A 12,558-nucleotide genomic window follows, 5' to 3' on the forward strand; every position below is an offset into this window, starting at 1 on the left:
CCCTAGATCAGTTAGTGACAGTTGGAGGAGAGGAGTCTCCCCAGATCAGTTAGTGACAGTTGGAGGAGAGGAGACTCCCCAGATCAGTTAGTGACAGTTGGAGGAGAGGAGACTCCCCAGATCAGTTAGTGACAGTTGGAGGAGAGGAGGCACCCCAGATCAGTTAGTGACAGTTGGAGGAGAGGAGACTCCTCAGATCAGTTAGTGACAGTAGGAGGAGAGGAGACTCCCCAGATCAGTTAGTGACAGTTGGAGTTGAGGAGACTCCCCAGATCAATTAGTGACAGTTGGAGGAGAGGAGACTCCCCAGATCAGTTCGTGACAGTGGGAGGAGAGGAGACTCCCCAGATCAGTTAGTGACAGTTGGAGGAGAGGAGACTCCCCAGATCAGTTAGTGACAGTTGGAGGAGAGGAGAATCCCCAGATCAGTGAGTGACAGTTGGAGGAGAGGAGACTCCCCAGATCAGTTAGTGACAGTTGGAGGAGAGGAGACTCCCCAGATCAGTTAGTGACAGTTGGAGGAGAGGAGACTCCTCAGATCAGTTAGTGACAGTTGGATGAGAGGAGACACCCCAGATCAGTTAGTGACAGTTGGAGGAGAGGAGACTCCTCAGATCAGTTAGTGACAGTTGGAGGAGAGGAGACTTCCCAGATCAGTTATTGACAGTTGGAGGAGAGGAGAATCCTCAGATCAGTTAGTGACAGTTGGAGGAGAGGAGACTCCCCAGATCAGTTAGTGACAGTTGGAGGAGAGGAGACTCCACAGATCAGTTAGTGACAGTTGGAGGAGAGGTGACTCCTCAGATCAGTCAGCGACAGATGGAGGAGAGGAGACTCCCCAGATCAGTTAGTGACAGTTGGAGGAGCGGAGGCTCCCCAGATCAGTTAGTGACAGTTGGAGGAGAGGAGACTCCTCAGACCAGTTAGTGACAGTTGGAGAAGAGGAGACTCCCCAGATCAGTTAGTGACAGTTGGAGGAGAGGAGACTCCCCAGATGAGTTAGTGACAGTTGGAGGAGAGGAGACTCCCCAGATCAGTTAGTGACAGTTGGAGGAGAGGAGACTCCTCAGATCAGTTAGTGACAGTTGGAGGATAGGAGACTCCTCAGGTCCGTTAGTGACAGTTGGAGGAGTGGAGACTTCCCAGATCAGTTAGTGACAGTTGGAGGAGAGGAGACGCCCCAGATCAGTTAGTGACAGTTGGAGGAGTGGAGATTTCCCAGATCAGTTAGTGACAGTTGGAGGAGAGGAGACTCCCCAGATCAGTTCGTGACAGTTGGAGAAGAGGAGACTCCCCTGATCAGTTAGTGACAGTTGGAGGAGAGGACACTCCCCACATCAGTTAGTGAGAGTTGGAGGAGAGGAGGCTCCCCAGATCAGTTAGTGACAGTTGGAGGAGAGGAGACTCCCCAGATCAGTTAGTGACAGTAGGAGGAGAGGAGACTCCCCAGATCAGTTAGTGACAGTTGGAGGAGAGGAGACTCCCCAGATCAGTTAGTGACAGTTGGAGGAGAAGAGAATCCCCAGATCAGTTAGTGACAGTTGGAGGACAGGAGACTCCCCAGATCAGTTAGTGACAGTTGGAGGAGTGGAGACTCCACAGATCAGTTAGTGACAGTTGGAGGAGAGGAGACTCCCCAGATCAGTTAGTGACAGTTGGAGGAGAGGAGACTCCCAGATCAGTTAGTGACAGTTGGAGGAGAGGAGACTCCTCAGATCAGTTAGTGACAGTTGGAGGAGAGGAGACTCCCTAGATCAGTTAGTGACAGTTGGAGGAGAGGAGACTCCCCAGATCAGTTAGTGAAAGTTGGAGGAGAGGAGACTCCCCAGATCAGTTAGTGACAGTTGGAGGAGAGGAGACTCCTCAGATCAGTTAGTGACAGTTGGAGGAGAGGAGACTCCCCAGATCAGTTAGTGACAGGTGGAGGAGAGGAGACTCCCCAGATCAGTTAGTGACAGTTGGAGGAGGGGAGACTCCCCAGATCAGTTAGTGACAGTTGGAGGAGAGGAGACTCCCCAGATCACTTAGTGACAGTTGGAGGAGAGGAGACTCCCCAGATCAGTTAGTGACAGTTGGAGGAGAGGAGACTCCCCAGATCAGTTAGTGACAGTTGGAGGAGAGGAGACTCCCCAGATCAGTGAGTGACAGTTGGAGGAGAGGAGACTCCCCAGATCAGTTAGTGTCAGTTGGAGGAGAGGAGACTCCCCAGATCAGTTAGTGACAGTTGGAAGAGAGGAGACTCCTCAGATCAGTTAGTGACAGTTGGAGGAGAGGAGACTCCCCAGATCAGTAAGTGACAGTTGGAGGAGAGGAGACTCCTCAGATCAGTTAGTGACAGATGGAGGAGAGGAGACTCCCCAGATCAGTTAGTGACAGTTGGAGGAGCGGAGACTCCCCAGATCAGTTAGTGACAGTTGGAGGAGAGGAGACTCCTCAGATCAGTTAGTGACAGTTGGAGGAGAGGAGACTCCCCAGATCAGTTATTGACAGTTGGAGGAGAGGAGACTCCCCAGATGAGTTAGTGACAGTTGGAGGAGAGGAGACTCTCCAGATCAGTTAGTGACAGTTGGAGGAGAGGAGACTCCTCGGATCAGTTAGTGACAGTTGGTGGAGAGGAGACTCCCCAGATCAGTTAGTGACAGTTGGAGGAGAGGAGACTCCCCAGATCAGTTAGTGACAGTTGGAGGAGAGGAGATTCCTCAGATCAGTTAGTGACAGTTGGAGGAGAGGAGACTCCCCATATGAGTTCGTGACAGTTGGAGGTGAGGAGAATCCCCAGACCAGTTAGTGACAGTTGGAGGGGAGGAGACTCCCCAGATCAGTCAGTGACAGTTGGAGGACAGGAGACTCCCCAGATCAGTTAGTGACAGTTGGAGGAGAGGAGACTCCCCAGATCAGTTAGTGACAGTTGGAGGGGAGGACACTCCCCAGATCAGTTAGTGAGAGTTGGAGGAGAGGAGAATCCCCAGATCAGTTAGTGACAGTTGGAGGGGAGGAGACACCCCAGATCAGTCAGTGACAGTTGGAGGAGAGGAGACTCCCCAGATGAGTTAGTGACAGTTGGAGGTGAGGAGAATCCCCAGATCATTTAGTGACAGTTGGAGGGGAGGAGACTCCCCAGATCATTCAGTGACAGTTGGAGGAGAGGAGACTCCCCAGATCAGTTAGTGAGAGTTGGAGGAGAGGAGACTCCCCAGATCAGTTGGTGACAGTTGGAGGGGAGGACACTCCCCAGATCAGTTAGTGAGAGTTGGAGGAGAGGAGCCTCCGAAGATCAGTTGGTGACAGTTGGAGGATAGGAGACTCCTCAGGTCCGTTAGTGACAGTTGGAGGAGTGGAGACTTCCCAGATCAGTTAGTGACAGTTGGAGGAGAGGAGACGCCCCAGATCAGTTAGTGACAGTTGGAGAAGTGGAGATTTCCCAGATCAGTTAGTGACAGTTGGAGGAGAGGAGACTCCCCAGATCAGTTAGTGACAGTTGGAGAAGAGGAGACTCCCCTGATCAGTTAGTGACAGTTGGAGGAGAGGACACTCCCCACATCAGTTAGTGAGAGCTGGAAGAGAGGAGACTCCTCAGATCAGTTAGTGACAGCTGGAGGAGAGGAGACTCCCTAGATCAGTTCGTGACAGTTGGAGGAGAGGAGAATCCCCAGATCAGTTAGTGACAGTTGGAGGAGAGGAGACTCCCCAGATCAGTTAGTGACAGTTGGAGGAGAGGAGACTCCTCAGATCAGTTAGTGACAGTTGGAGGAGAGGAGACTCCCCAGATCAGTTAGTGACAGTTGGAGGAGAGGAGACTACCCAGATCAGTTAGTGACAGTTGGAGGAGAGGAGACTCCCCAGATCAGTTAGTGACAGTTGGAGCAGAGGAGACTCCCAGATCAGTTAGTGACAGTTGGAGGAGCGGAGACTCCCCAGATCAGTTTGTGGCAGTTGGAGGAGACGAGACTCCCCAGATCAGTTAGTGACAGTTGGAGGAGAGGAGACTCCCCAGATCAGTCAGTGACAGTTGGAGGAGAGGAGACTCCCTAGATCAGTTAGTGACAGTTGGAGGAGAGGAGTCCCCCAGATCAGTTAGTGACAGTTGGAGGAGAGGAGACTCCCCAGATCAGTTAGTGACAGTTGGAGGAGAGGAGACTCCCCAGATCAGTTAGTGACAGTTGGAGGAGAGGAGACACCCCAGATCAGTTAGTGACATTTGGTGGAGAGGAGACTCCTCAGATCAGTTAGTGACAGTTGGAGTTGAGGAGACTCACCAGATCAGTTAGTGACAGTTGGAGGAGAGGAGACTCCCCAGATCAGTTCGTGACAGTGGGAGGAGAGGAGACTCCCCAGATCAGTTAGTGACAGTTGGAGGAGAGGAGACTCCCCAGATCAGTTAGTGACAGTTGGAGGAGAGGAGAATCCCCAGATCAGTGAGTGACAGTTGGAGGAGAGGAGACTCCCCAGATCAGTTCGTGACAGTTGGAGGAGAGGAGACACCCCAGATCAGTTAGTGACAGTTGGAGGAGAGGAGACTCCTCAGATCAGTTAGTGACAGTTGGATGAGAGGAGACTCCCCAGATCAGTTAGTGACAGTTGGAGGAGAGGAGACTCCTCAGATCATTTAGTGACAGTTGGAGGAGAGGAGACTCCCCAGATCAGTTAGTAACAGTTGGAGGAGAGGAGAATCCTCAGATCAGTTAGTGACAGTTGGAGGAGAGGAGACTCCCCAGATCAGTTAGTGACAGTTGGAGGAGAGGAGACTCCACAGATCAGTTAGTGACAGTTGGAGGAGAGGTGACTCCTCAGATCAGTTAGTGACAGTTGGAGGAGAGGAGACGCCCCAGATCAGTTAGTGACAGTTGGAGCAGTGGAGATTTCCCAGATCAGTTAGTGACAGTTGGAGGAGAGGAGACTCCCCAGATCAGTTCGTGACAGTTGGAGAAGAGGAGACTCCCCTGATCAGTTAGTGACAGTTGGAGGAGAGGACACTCCCCACATCAGTTAGTGAGAGTTGGAGGAGAGGAGGCTCCCCAGATCAGTTAGTGACAGTTGGAGGAGAGGAGACTCCCCAGATCAGTTAGTGACAGTAGGAGGAGAGGAGACTCCCCAGATCAGTTAGTGACAGTTGGAGGAGAGGAGACTCCCCAGATCAGTTAGTGACAGTTGGAGGAGAGGAGAATCCCCAGATCAGTTAGTGACAGTTGGAGGACAGGAGACTCCCCAGATCAGTTAGTGACAGTTGGAGGAGAGGAGACTCCACAGATCAGTTAGTGACAGTTGGAGGAGAGGAGACTCCCCAGATCAGTTAGTGACAGTTGGAGGAGAGGAGACTCCCAGATCAGTTAGTGACAGTTGGAGGAGAGGAGACTCCTCAGATCAGTTAGTGACAGTTGGAGGAGAGGAGACTCCCTAGATCAGTTAGTGACAGTTGGAGGAGAGGAGACTCCCCAGATCAGTTAGTGAAAGTTGGAGGAGAGGAGACTCCCCAGATCAGTTAGTGACAGTTGGAGGAGAGGAGACTCCTCAGATCAGTTAGTGACAGTTGGAGGAGAGGAGACTCCCCAGATCAGTTAGTGACAGGTGGAGGAGAGGAGACTCCCCAGATCAGTTAGTGACAGTTGGAGGAGGGGAGACTCCCCAGATCAGTTAGTGACAGTTGGAGGAGAGGAGACTCCCCAGATCACTTAGTGACAGTTGGAGGAGAGGAGACTCCCCAGATCAGTTAGTGACAGTTGGAGGAGAGGAGACTCCCCAGATCAGTTAGTGACAGTTGGAGGAGAGGAGACTCCCCAGATCAGTGAGTGACAGTTGGAGGAGAGGAGACTCCCCAGATCAGTTAGTGTCAGTTGGAGGAGAGGAGACTCCCCAGATCAGTTAGTGACAGTTGGAAGAGAGGAGACTCCTCAGATCAGTTAGTGACAGTTGGAGGAGAGGAGACTCCCCAGATCAGTAAGTGACAGTTGGAGGAGAGGAGACTCCAGCGATCAGTTAGTGACAGTTGGAGCAGAGGTGACTCCTCAGATCAGTTAGTGACAGATGGAGGAGAGGAGACTCCCCAGATCAGTTAGTGACAGTTGGAGGAGCGGAGACTCCCCAGATCAGTTAGTGACAGTTGGAGGAGAGGAGACTCCTCAGATCAGTTAGTGACAGTTGGAGGAGAGGAGACTCCCCAGATCAGATATTGACAGTTGGAGGAGAGGAGACTCCCCAGATGAGTTAGTGACAGTTGGAGGAGAGGAGACTCTCCAGATCAGTTAGTGACAGTTGGAGGAGAGGAGACTCCTCGGATCAGTTAGTGACAGTTGGTGGAGAGGAGACTCCCCAGATCAGTTAGTGACAGTTGGAGGAGAGGAGACTCCCCAGATCAGTTAGTGACAGTTGGAGGAGAGGAGATTCCTCAGATCAGTTAGTGACAGTTGGAGGAGAGGAGACTCCCCAGATGAGTTCGTGACAGTTGGAGGTGAGGAGAATCCCCAGACCAGTTAGTGACAGTTGGAGGGGAGGAGACTCCCCAGATCAGTCAGTGACAGTTGGAGGACAGGAGACTCCCCAGATCAGTTAGTGACAGTTGGAGGAGAGGAGACTCCCCAGATCAGTTAGTGACAGTTGGAGGGGAGGACACTCCCCAGATCAGTTAGTGAGAGTTGGAGGAGAGGAGAATCCCCAGATCAGTTAGTGACAGTTGGAGGGGAGGAGATACCCCAGATCAGTCAGTGACAGTTGGAGGAGAGGAGACTCCCCAGATGAGTTAGTGACAGTTGGAGGTGAGGAGAATCCCCAGATCATTTAGTGACAGTTGGAGGGGAGGAGACTCCCCAGATCAGTCAGTGACAGTTGGAGGAGAGGAGACTCCCCAGATCAGTTAGTGAGAGTTGGAGGAGAGGAGACTCCCCAGATCAGTTAGTGACAGTTGGAGGGGAGGACACTCCCCAGATCAGTTAGTGAGAGTTGGAGGAGAGGAGCCTCCCAACATCAGTTGGTGACAGTTGGAGGATAGGAGACTCCTCAGGTCCGTTAGTGACAGTTGGAGGAGTGGAGACTTCCCAGATCAGTTCGTGACAGTTGGAGGAGAGGAGACGCCCCAGATCAGTTAGTGACAGTTGGAGGAGTGGAGATTTCCCAGATCAGTTAGTGACAGTTGGAGGAGAGGAGACTCCCCAGATCAGTTAGTGACAGTTGGAGAAGAGGAGACTCCCCTGATCAGTTAGTGACAGTTGGAGGAGAGGACACTCCCCACATCAGTTAGTGAGAGTTGGATGAGAGGAGACTCCTCAGATCAGTTAGTGACAGCTGGAGGAGAGGAGACTCCCTAGATCAGTTCATGACAGTTGGAGGAGAGGAGAATCCCCAGATCAGTTAGTGACAGTTGGAGGAGAGGAGACTCCCCAGATCAGTTAGTGACAGTTGGAGGAGAGGAGACTCCTCAGATCAGTTAGTGACAGTTGGAGGAGAGGAGACTCCCCAGATCAGTTAGTGACAGTTGGAGGAGAGGAGACTACCCAGATCAGTTAGTGACAGTTGGAGGAGAGGAGACTCCCCAGATCAGTTAGTGACAGTTGGAGCAGAGGAGACTCCCAGATCAGTTAGTGACAGTTGGAGGAGCGGAGACTCCCCAGATCAGTTTGTGGCAGTTGGAGGAGACGAGACTCCCCAGATCAGTTAGTGACAGTTGGAGGAGAGGAGACTCCCCAGATCAGTCAGTGACAGTTGGAGGAGAGGAGACTCCCTAGATCAGTTAGTGACAGTTGGAGGAGAGGAGTCCCCCAGATCAGTTAGTGACAGTTGGAGGAGAGGAGACTCCCCAGATCAGTTAGTGACAGTTGGAGGAGAGGAGACTCCCCAGATCAGTTAGTGACAGTTGGAGGAGAGGAGACACCCCAGATCAGTTAGTGACATTTGGTGGAGAGGAGACTCCTCAGATCAGTTAGTGACAGTTGGAGTTGAGGAGACTCACCAGATCAGTTAGTGACAGTTGGAGGAGAGGAGCCTCCCCAGATCAGTTCGTGACAGTGGGAGGAGAGGAGACTCCCCAGATCAGTTAGTGACAGTTGGAGGAGAGGAGACTCCCCAGATCAGTTAGTGACAGTTGGATGAGAGGAGAATCCCCAGATCAGTGAGTGACAGTTTGAGGAGAGGAGACTCCCCAGATCAGTTCGTGACAGTTGGAGGAGAGGAGACACCCCAGATCAGTTAGTGACAGTTGGAGGAGAGGAGACTCCTCAGATCAGTTAGTGACAGTTGGATGAGAGGAGACTCCCCAGATCAGTTAGTGACAGTTGGAGGAGAGGAGACTCCTCAGATCATTTAGTGACAGTTGGAGGAGAGGAGACTCCCCAGATCAGTTAGTAACAGTTGGAGGAGAGGAGAATCCTCAGATCAGTTAGTGACAGTTGGAGGAGAGGAGATTCCCAGATCAGTTAGTGACAGTTGGAGGAGAGGAGACTCCACAGATCAGTTAGTGACAGTTGGAGGAGAGGTGACTCCTCAGATCAGTTAGTGACAGTTGGAGGTGAGGAGAATCCCCAGATCAGTTAGTGACAGTTGGAGGGGAGGAGACTCCCCAGATCAGTTAGTGACAGTTGGAGGAGAGGCGAACCCCAGATCAGTTAGTGACAGTTGGAGGAGTGGAGACTCCCCAGATCAGTTAGTGACAGTTGGAGGAGAGGAGGCTCCCCAGATCAGTTAGTGACAGTTGGAGGAGAGGAGACTCCCCAGATCAGTTAGTGACAGTTGGAGGAGAGGAGACTCCCCAGATCAGTTAGTGACAGTTGGAGGAGAGGAGACTCCACAGATCAGTTAGTGACAGTTGGAGGAGAGGTGACTCCTCAGATCAGTTAGTGACAGTTGGAGGAGAGGAGACGCCCCAGATCAGTTAGTGACAGTTGGAGCAGTGGAGATTTCCCAGATCAGTTAGTGACAGTTGGAGGAGAGGAGACTCCCCAGATCAGTTCATGACAGTTGGAGAAGAGGAGACTCCCCTGATCAGTTAGTGACAGTTGGAGGAGAGGACACTCCCCACATCAGTTAGTGAGAGTTGGAGGAGAGGAGGCTCCCCAGATCAGTTAGTGACAGTTGGAGGAGAGGAGACTCCCCAGATCAGTTAGTGACAGTAGGAGGAGAGGAGACTCCCAGATCAGTTAGTGACAGTTGGAGGAGAGGAGACTCCCCAGATCAGTTAGTGACAGTTGGAGGAGAGGAGAATCCCCAGATCAGTTAGTGACAGTTGGAGGACAGGAGACTCCCCAGATCAGTTAGTGACAGTTGGAGGAGAGGAGACTCCACAGATCAGTTAGTGACAGTTGGAGGAGAGGAGACTCCCCAGATCAGTTAGTGACAGTTGGAGGAGAGGAGACTCCCAGATCAGTTAGTGACAGTTGGAGGAGAGGAGACTCCTCAGATCAGTTAGTGACAGTTGGAGGAGAGGAGACTCCCTAGATCAGTTAGTGACAGTTGGAGGAGAGGAGACTCCCCAGATCAGTTAGTGAAAGTTGGAGGAGAGGAGACTCCCCAGATCAGTTAGTGACAGTTGGAGGAGAGGAGACTCCTCAGATCAGCTGGTGACAGTTGGAGGAGAGGAGACTCCCCAGATCAGTTAGTGACAGGTGGAGGAGAGGAGACTCCCCAGATCAGTTAGTGACAGTTGGAGGAGGGGAGACTCCCCAGATCAGTTAGTGACAGTTGGAGGAGAGGAGACTCCCCAGATCACTTAGTGACAGTTAGAGGAGAGGAGACTCCCCAGATCAGTTAGTGACAGTTGGAGGAGAGGAGACTCCCCAGATCAGTTAGTGACAGTTGGAGGAGAGGAGACTCCCCAGATCAGTGAGTGACAGTTGGAGGAGAGGAGACTCCCCAGATCAGTTAGTGTCAGTTGGAGGAGAGGAGACTCCCCAGATCAGTTAGTGACAGTTGGAAGAGAGGAGACTCCTCAGATCAGTTAGTGACAGTTGGAGGAGAGGAGACTCCCCAGATCAGTAAGTGACAGTTGGAGGAGAGGAGACTCCAGCGATCAGTTAGTGACAGTTGGAGCAGAGGTGACTCCTCAGATCAGTTAGTGACAGATGGAGGAGAGGAGACTCCCCAGATCAGTTAGTGACAGTTGGAGGAGCGGAGACTCCCCAGATCAGTTAGTGACAGTTGGAGGAGAGGAGACTCCTCAGATCAGTTAGTGACAGTTGGAGGAGAGGAGACTCCCCAGATCAGATATTGACAGTTGGAGGAGAGGAGACTCCCCAGATGAGTTAGTGACAGTTGGAGGAGAGGAGACTCTCCAGATCAGTTAGTGACAGTTGGAGGAGAGGAGACTCCTCGGATCAGTTAGTGACAGTTGGTGGAGAGGAGACTCCCCAGATCAGTTAGTGACAGTTGGAGGAGAGGAGACTCCCCAGATCAGTTAGTGACAGTTGGAGGAGAGGAGATTCCTCAGATCAGTTAGTGACAGTTGGAGGAGAGGAGACTCCCCAGATGAGTTCGTGACAGTTGGAGGTGAGGAGAATCCCCAGACCAGTTAGTGACAGTTGGAGGGGAGGAGACTCCCCAGATCAGTCAGTGACAGTTGGAGGACAGGAGACTCCCCAGATCAGTTAGTGACAGTTGGAGGAGAGGAGACTCCCCAGATCAGTTAGTGACAGTTGGAGGGGAGGACACTCCCCAGATCAGTTAGTGAGAGTTGGAGGAGAGGAGAATCCCCAGATCAGTTAGTGACAGTTGGAGGGGAGGAGACACCCCAGATCAGTCAGTGACAGTTGGAGGAGAGGAGACTCCCCAGATGAGTTAGTGACAGTTGGAGGTGAGGAGAATCCCCAGATCATTTAGTGACAGTTGGAGGGGAGGAGACTCCCCAGATCAGTCAGTGACAGTTGGAGGAGAGGAGACTCCCCAGATCAGTTAGTGAGAGTTGGAGGAGAGGAGACTCCCCAGATCAGTTAGTGACAGTTGGAGGGGAGGACACTCCCCAGATCAGTTAGTGAGAGTTGGAGGAGAGGAGCCTCCCAAGATCAGTTGGTGACAGTTGGATGATAGGAGACTCCTCAGGTCCGTTAGTGACAGTTGGAGGAGTGGAGACTTCCCAGATCAGTTAGTGACAGTTGGAGGAGAGGAGACGCCCCAGATCAGTTAGTGACAGTTGGAGGAGTGGAGATTTCCCAGATCAGTTAGTGACAGTTGGAGGAGAGGAGACTCCCCAGATCAGTTAGTGACAGTTGGAGAAGAGGAGACTCCCCTGATCAGTTAGTGACAGTTGGAGGAGAGGACACTCCCCACATCAGTTAGTGAGAGTTGGAAGAGAGGAGACTCCTCAGATCAGTTAGTGACAGCTGGAGGAGAGGAGACTCCCTAGATCAGTTCGTGACAGTTGGAGGAGAGGAGAATCCCCAGATCAGTTAGTGACAGTTGGAGGAGAGGAGACTCCCCAGATCAGTTAGTGACAGTTGGAGGAGAGGAGACTCCTCAGATCAGTTAGTGACAGTTGGAGGAGAGGAGACTCCCCAGATCAGTTAGTGACAGTTGGAGGAGAGGAGACTACCCAGATCAGTTAGTGACAGTTGGAGGAGAGGAGACTCCCCAGATCAGTTAGTGACAGTTGGAGCAGAGGAGACTCCCAGATCAGTTAGTGACAGTTGGAGGAGCGGAGACTCCCCAGATCAGTTTGTGGCAGTTGGAGGAGACGAGACTCCCCAGATCAGTTAGTGACAGTTGGAGGAGAGGAGACTCCCCAGATCAGTCAGTGACAGTTGGAGGAGAGGAGACTCCCTAGATCAGTTAGTGACAGTTGGAGGAGAGGAGTCCCCCAGATCAGTTAGTGACAGTTGGAGGAGAGGAGACTCCCCAGATCAGTTAGTGACAGTTGGAGGAGAGGAGACTCCCCAGATCAGTTAGTGACAGTTGGAGGAGAGGAGACACCCCAGATCAGTTAGTGACATTTGGTGGAGAGGAGACTCCTCAGATCAGTTAGTGACAGTTGGAGTTGAGGAGACTCACCAGATCAGTTAGTGACAGTTGGAGGAGAGGAGACTCCCCAGATCAGTTCGTGACAGTGGGAGGAGAGGAGACTCCCCAGATCAGTTAGTGACAGTTGGAGGAGAGGAGACTCCCCAGATCAGTTAGTGACAGTTGGAGGAGAGGAGAATCCCCAGATCAGTGAGTGACAGTTGGAGGAGAGGAGACTCCCCAGATCAGTTCGTGACAGTTGGAGGAGAGGAGACACCCCAGATCAGTTAGTGACAGTTGGAGGAGAGGAGACTCCTCAGATCAGTTAGTGACAATTGGATGAGAGGAGACTCCCCAGATCAGTTAGTGACAGTTGGAGGAGAGGAGACTCCTCAGATCATTTAGTGACAGTTGGAGGAGAGGAGACTCCCCAGATCAGTTAGTAACAGTTGGAGGAGAGGAGAATCCTCAGATCAGTTAGTAACAGTTGGAGGAGAGGAGATTCCCAGATCAGTTAGTGACAGTTGGAGGAGAGGAGACTCCACAGATCAGTTAGTGACAGTTGGAGGAGAGGTGACTCCTCAGATCAGTTAGTGACAGTTGGAGGTGAGGAGAATCCCCAGATCAGTTAGTGACAGTTGGAGGGGA

Source organism: Somniosus microcephalus, chromosome 9 (assembly GCF_052327205.1).
Source record: "Somniosus microcephalus isolate GS21.2 chromosome 9, FLI_Smic_1.0, whole genome shotgun sequence".
Classification (NCBI taxonomy): Eukaryota; Metazoa; Chordata; class Chondrichthyes; order Squaliformes; family Somniosidae; genus Somniosus; species Somniosus microcephalus.